The 7,865-nt window shown below is 35.3% G+C and overlaps 1 non-coding gene across 1 annotated transcript; it reads right to left on the bottom strand.

The window, feature by feature from the left end:
- Positions 1–247: 247 nt before the first annotated feature.
- On the bottom strand, positions 248–354 carry LOC136221269 (small nucleolar RNA R71). The gene has a single exon (XR_010685045.1). It is a non-coding gene; the product is annotated as a small nucleolar RNA R71 (small nucleolar RNA).
- Between the last annotated feature and the right edge of the window lie 7,511 nt (positions 355–7,865).

Here is a 7,865-nt window from a genome sequence, read left to right as displayed (position 1 = left end):
TAATGTAACATTTTACGGGTTACCTAACGAAAATCCTAACACCCATTTAACAAATTTCCTTGAAATTTGTGACACTTTTAAAATCCCAGATGTGACTGCAGAAGCAATCAAACTTCGCCTCTTTCCTTTCACTTTGAAGGATAGAGCCAAAGAATGGTTAACTTCTATGTCAGCCGCAACTTTTGCCACTTGGGAACAATTAGCCCAAGCATTTTTATCAAAATATTTTCCTTTAGCAAAAACCGCAAGAGTCATAAAAGAGTTAACATCTTTTTCTCAAAATGATAATGAGACTCTTTATGAGACTTGGGAACATTTTAAAGAACTTCAACGTTTATGCCCACACCACCAATTACCCGCTGAACTTTTAATGCAAATATTTTACAATGGACTAAATCCTACAACTAGAGATTCATTAGATGCTATGTCGGGAGGGCTATTTATGAAGAAAACATCAGCCCAAGCAAGAGAACTTTTGAAGGAAATGGCAATCAACAGCAGTATATGGCCCGCGAAACGTGGACATATACCGGTGGCGAAACCATCATCCTCAGCCTCATATCAGTTAAAGGTATAGTGGAACTTGATCCAGTCGCGATGTTACAAGCCCAATTTTCTGCTTTATCGCACAAAATTGATAAGTTTATAGTACCACGCGATACCAATGGTAATCCAATCCAAACAGATGTGGATTATGAAAATATGAGTGAGATTGAACATGTAAATTTTGTCCAAGGGCAAAACCAGACTAATAATCCTTATTCTAATACTTATAATTCTGGATGGAGGAATCATCCTAACTTTAACTGGAAGGATAACAATAACAATAATGCAAGTGCTAATCAAAATCGTACCACTAATTATCAAAATCAGTCAAGAGATACGATTAGCACTTTATCTTCTAAAATCGACAAGTTTATAGATGCTATCAGTGGAAAAATAAGTAATCACGACGATGGTTTTAAACGGATCAAAAATAAATTCGGTCAGCTTATTAAAAACCACTCATCTAGCATCCATAATTTGGAGGTTCAAATTGGTCAACTTGCTAAATGTCAACTTGCTAAATCAATTCCATCCCGAAAAGAGGGAAGTCTTCCCAGCCATATGGAAGAAAATCCGAAAGAGCAGGTAAAGGCTATCACTCTTCGTTCAGGGAAAAATTATCAAGGGCCGGAAATGCCCAAAGATGCAACATTACCAGGAACTGATTTACCAAAGTCCAAAGAAGATATCTTAAACACAAATAGTTCACCATTTGACACAAGTACCAAAACTTTTGTACCCAAACCACCTTTTCCGCACAAAGTCCGAAATAAGGACTATGACAAACAACTTCTAACGTTTTTGGATAAACTTAAAAATTTGCACATCAATTTAACGTTTATGGATGCAATCACGCAAATTCCTAACTATGGTAAGTTTTTAAAAGATTTAATTTCAATGAAGGAATTTCATCCATTTCGTTAACTGAAGATTGTAGTTCAATCGTGTCTAGTAATTTGCCCACTAAACTCAAAGATCCGGGATGTTTTACTATTCCGTGTAAGTTGGGAGATATTGAATTCCCAAGTTGTCTTTGTGATTTAGGAGCAAATATAAACTTAATGCCGTTGTCTATTTTTAACAAGTTAGGTTTAGAAGAAGATATCAAACGTACCAATATGGTTTTGCAATTAGCGGATCAAACCACTAAGAAACCATATGGTATAATTGAAGATGTTTTAGTCAAAGTCGATAAATTTATTTTTCCTACCGATTTTGTTATATTAGACTTTGCATATGATGTAAATTGCCCTTTAATTTTCGGTAGACCGTTTATGAACACGGGACGCGCTCTAGTAGATGTGTCGGAAGGGAAGGTAGTTTTAAGGATAGGAGAAGATAAGATCGAGTTTAATATGAACAAAGCGATGAAATACCCTATGGAGGAATTCGCTTGTATGAAACTTGATTTAGTCGAGGAATGTGTCAATGACGTTATTCAAAGTGAAGAAATAATTGAACTTATAATGGGTGAGGAATTAGAAGATAAGGACCCAAAGCCTTTGATTCGAGAAGATGGACCAGTTCCGCCTTCAATTGTAATACCCCCTAAATTAGAACTTAAAGAGTTACCCAGTCATTTGAGGTACGCTTTCTTAGGCGAAGGCGATTCTCTACCTATAATTATTTCTAACAAATTAACAAATGATCAAGAAGAAAAATTGAAAGAAGTTGTTAGAAATAGGATAGGAAGTATGGGATGGCAAATTTCAGACTTAAAAGGAATTAATCCTAGTATTGTAATGCATAGAATTCACTTAGAAGAGGATAAGCCACCTAAAGCGGATAGGCAAAGACGCTTAAATCCGAACATGAAAGAGGTAGTAAAAAATGAGATTACTAAACTTCTCGATAATGGAATCATTTATCCGATTTCGGATAGTGAATGGGTTAGTCCAATCCATTCTGTACCTAAAAAGGGAGGCATAACTGTTGTAAGAAATGATGAAGGTGAACTGATACTTACACGAACCACCACCGGTTGGAGGGTTTGTATAGACTATAGGAACCTAAACAAAGCAACTAGGAAAGATCATTTTCCTTTACCTTTCATTGATCAAATGATCGAAAGGATAGCCGGTCATGCATTTTATTGTTTCCTAGACGGTTATTCCGGATTCTTTCAAATTTACATTTACCCGGATGACCAAGATAAAACAAACTTCACGTGTCCTTACGGAACATTTGCATATAGGAGAATGCCTTTTGGTCTATGTAATGCACCAGCAACATTTCAACGATGTATGACAGCAATATTTAATGACTTCATTGAAGATATAATGGAAGTTTTCATGGATGATTTTTCAGTTTATGGAGATTCTTTCGATGCACGTTTACAGAACTTAGATAAAGTATTGTCTAGATGTGAGGAAACGAATTTAGTATTAAATTGGGAAAAATGTCATTTCATGGTAAACGAAGGAATTGTTTTAGGTCATAAGATATCTGAAAAAGGTTTAGAAGTGGACAGAGCAAAGACTTCAGTTATAGAAAAATTACCCCCACCAACCACTGTTAAGGGAGTAAGATCATTTTTAGGTCATGCAGGTTTTTACAGAAGGTTTATAAAGAACTTTTCTGTAATCTCCAAACCACTTACTAATTTGCTTATGAAAGATTCAACTTTTGATTTTAATGAGGATTGTATACAAGCTTTCAATACCTTGAAAACGGCTTTAGTCAGTACACATATAATATCGAAACACGATTGGAATCTACCTTTCGAAATTATGTGCGATGCAAGTGACTTAGCTGTAGGATGTGTATTAGGTCAAAGGAAGGATAAGAAACTTCATGTTATATATTATGCGAGTCACACATTGTCCGGTGCACAGTTAAATTACACCACAACTGAAAAAGAAATGTTAGCGGTAGTTTTTGCATGTGATAAGTTTCGATCTTACTTGTTAGGATCTAAAGTCATCATTTATACAGATCATGCAGCTTTATGATATTTATTTGCTAAGAAAGATGCAAAACCGCGTCTTATTAGATGGGTTTTATTATTGCAAGAATTTGACATAGAGATTAAAGATAAAAAGGGAATTGAAAACCTTGTCGCCGATCATCTATCAAGACTTGAGGATGAAAACGGTCCCATCGGTGAAACATTAGGCATTCGAGATGATTTCCCCGATGAACATCTCATGCAAGTACAAAGTGTCATAGCTCCATGGTATGCGGATATAGCCAATTACTTAGCTGCACATGGTGTGCCAGATGGATTGAATTCTCAGCAAAAGAAGAAATTCTTTTCGGAGGTTAAGAAATATTTTTGGGAAGATCCATTTTTGTTCAAAACATGCGGCGATGGAATACTTAGGAGATGTGTTAGTGAGTTTGAACATGACCCTATAATGTTGGAATGTCATGCTAGTACTTACGGAGGTCATAACAGCGTAAGCAAAACAGTAGCTAGAATACTTGAATGCGGATTCTTTTGGCCTACTTTGTTTAAAGACGTCCGTTCATTTATTATCCGCTGTGATAAATGTCAAAGAACCGGGAATTTAGGAAGGAAAGATGAGATGCCTCTCACGAACATATTGGAAGTTGAAATCTTCGACGTATGGGGAATCGATTTCATGGGTCCTTTTCCTACTTCTTTTGGCAAAAATTATATATTAGTAGCCGTAGATTATGTTTCAAAGTGGGTTGAAGCAATTGCAACCCCGACAAATGATTCTAAGGTAGTTGTTAAGTTTTTAAATACAATATTCTGTCGATTTGGAGTTCCTAGAGTTATGGTAAGCGATGGTGGTACTCATTTCGTAAATAGAAGTTTTGAGTTACTTATGAAAAAATACGGAGTACACCACCGTATCTCTACGCCGTACCATCCTCAAACGAATGGTCAAGCGGAAATATCAAATAGAGAGCTCAAATGGATACTTGAGAAAACAGTTTCGTCTTCTAGAAGAGACTGGGCACATAAACTTAACGATGCATTATGGGCATACCGTACTGCGCTTAAAACACCCATCGGAATGACACCTTATAGATTAGTCTATGGTAAAGCTTGTCATTTGCCGGTAGAGTTAGAACATAAAGCATATTGGGCTATAAAAACCCTTAATTATGATTTACAACGCGCAGGAAAAAAGCGTTTGTTCGACTTAAACGAGTTGGATGAATTACGTTATTTGTCCTACGAAAATGCAAGAGTTTATAAGGAAAAAGTTAAAAAGTGGCATGATGCCAGAATCAAAATTAAAAACTTTAATGTTGGGGATAAAGTCTTACTTTTTAATTCGAGATTAAAGTTATTTTCGGGTAAGCTAAAATCTAGATGGACTGGACCATTTTTGGTTTTTAAAACATTTGATTATGGAACTTTGGAGCTAGAAAAGTCCAACGGCGATCGATTTAAGGTTAATGGTAATCGTTGCAAGATTTATTTCGAAGGAGCTCCAATTCAAGCAATTGAATCCGTGGACGAATTCTATAAAAAAATAATTTATTTAGTTTTTCTTATTTTATGTTCATCATTTTTATTTTTTTATTTTTTATTTTTTATTTTTTTATTTTTATTTTTATTTTTTTTTATTTTTATTTACTTTAATTTTTATTTTTATTTTATGTACAAATAAGTTTTGTCAACATTAAAATTTTAATCTAATCATGTTTTGAAAATGATTTCATTAAGTGTTAAGTATTATTGAGAAATTAAATATGCAGAAATCTCAGTTGAGATTTTCCATGTTTCAGGATTTAGAAATCTCAGTTGAGATTCCGAAAATCTCAGTTGAGATTTTCTGTCTTTTACATTTTGAAATAACTGTAAGGGATTACAGCCATCTAATTTTAAAAATTCTGTCAGTTGGATCGAAGAGGTCTCACTTTTGCATCTTTTCTTTTTAACAGACACAACCTTTCACTTATATGTCTTATATATTTCTGTAGGATCAGACTTATTCCATTTTCATTTCATCTTTCTGAATTTCCTTCTCAAATTCTCAATCCTACAGACATCATTTTCTTCTCTCTCACAAACATGACCAAGTCTTTGAAAAATGTTCGAAAACACACTTCTGCTCAAAGCGAGAGAATTGATATCTCTTCTCGTTATGGTGCATGGTTTCCAATCTATAATCATGACGAAGGGAAACGCTTTCTGCAGTTTAGATATGCTCAATTCTTTGGCATGATGTATATGGACGAGTTTCTGAACGAGGAACTCGGGATAAGCGATGACATAAATCGCTATCTGACTAATTTGGGATGGACCAAATTTGCTTCTATGAAATTTCCTATAATTGGGAATTGGGTTCTAGAGTTTTTATCTACCGTTCGGTTCGTCAATAAGAGATGTGTTCGTCTCAGTTTTCGTTGTGAGGGGAAGGTATTCACTTTTGGATATCTAGAACTTCATAATTGGTTTGGTTTTCCACCCCGAGACACAACTCAGCACCATCCTGGATGAGATATGACTTCTACAGATATATGGAGGATGTTAACAGGATTTTGGCGATTCAATCCACATCTTGCCTTCAACAAATCCATAAATTCTAACTCCATGCTGTATCTAGACAAATTCCTCTGTCATAGTCTTTTTGGTCGAGTCAGAAGCAATGTTGTGAAAGATACTGATCTATATGTGTTAGGCGATGTTTTCCAAGGCAACTCAGTGAACTCCTCGAAGATTCTAATGGAGGGGTTAGTTGCCGCTTCCCGTTCGAAGAACCGAAAGATTGGGTTTGCCAATATCATTTATGGAATCATTTTAGGAGCCAAGGGAACCATTTCTGTCCCTTGGACTGATACGGAACCATTCCCTATTCTTGATTACGAGTTCTTGGAAAACGAGGGGCTTGTCAAACGAGTTTTTCGTTCTGGTCCAACATTCCTTTCTGCACCAGAGAGGCAAGTCTTCATTCAAACGAAGATTAACAGGGCCAATGCACGTCGTTTTTCCAATTCTTAGGGATATAATTGTGTTTCTGTTGTTTTATTGTATATATGAGTGTTTGTTTATAATTTGAGTTTTTATGTAAATATGTATTAAGGTATTGCTTTTCTTTTAATTATGATTAATGAAAGTGCATTAATTCTTTATTTTATTTCTTTCATTTGAGGAATAACCCTTGGTTTTCCTTTCATTTAATGTTTCAGTTTTGTTTATCTCAGTTTCAGGGATTAATATTCACAATTAATGTCACTTAATTATAAGGGGAATTGAATTAGTCATGTTAAAATTGGCAAAAAAGTCCAATTTTTACCCAGAAATTCCAGAATCTCAGTTGAGATTCTGAAATCTCAGTTGAGACAGCAACAGCAAAATTTTTCAGCACAAATCTGCGCCCTAGCATACTTGCTGTCGCGACTTCCAGGGACGGGATTTGGGCTGATTTTTGCATCTCTTCCTATTCCTACTCTATTTTACATACCTATTCCCTATCCTAATCAATACCTATTACTTACACCTATTTATATCACCTCTATTTACACCAATCACTCATCTTTTACTCTTCCCAACACAAAGATTCACTCACCTTCCCCATAAATCTTTACCGTATTCATCTTCTTCTTCCCTAAATCACCACCATTATATTTTGCTCTTCCTTTCATTCTTTCATATTTTCTTCATCTCTTTCACCAAATTTCACAAACAAAAAAATGCCTAGACAAAAGACCGTTGCTAACAAAACTAAAGCCACTGAAGTCAATAGATTACGGGTTCAATATGGAGCACCGTTTGATATTGCTACGGAAGCCGAAGGACGCAAGTTTCGCCGTTTTTCTAATAGCCAAATTGAGTTCATCGACATGCTTTTTCTTGACACCGACACGGTAAACATATTTTCTTTTACTGAACGTATTGATGAATATCTATCCGTTCTTGGTTGGAAAAGATTTTCTAATATGCGTTTTCCTAGTATTAAATCGCATATTATTGAATTTTTGGTTACTCTAACCTATGACAAGAAGAAAGGAGTTATCTCTTTTCGGAACAATGGGATTCGTTTTGAAGTCGGGTATGCGGCAATGAACCGGTGGTTTGGTTTTCCTACTCGGAATTTTTATTCCAAACCAAAGCCTTTTAATGCATACACGGTTTGGCAATCTTTAACCGGCCTAGATGTTTTTAATCCAAAGAACACTTCTAGTAAGCTACTTAAGGACGATTGTATCTTTTTCTTTCACAAGTTTTTATCATTTTCCTTATTTGGTCGGGTTGAAAGTTCAAAGGTGCAAGTCCGTGATTTGTTTGTGTTGGATAGTATTTTTAAGGGTTTGACCATTGATAGTATTGAGATGATATTTACTAATTTAGTTCGAGCTTCCAAGTCCCGCAATAAGCAAGTGCCACTGGGTAATTT

The sequence above is a fragment of the Euphorbia lathyris genome, chromosome 2 (genome assembly GCF_963576675.1).
Source record: "Euphorbia lathyris chromosome 2, ddEupLath1.1, whole genome shotgun sequence".
NCBI lineage: Eukaryota > Viridiplantae > Streptophyta > Magnoliopsida > Malpighiales > Euphorbiaceae > Euphorbia > Euphorbia lathyris.
Note: the sequence above shows the minus strand (reverse complement) of the source record. Positions and strands in the feature narration are given on the sequence as shown.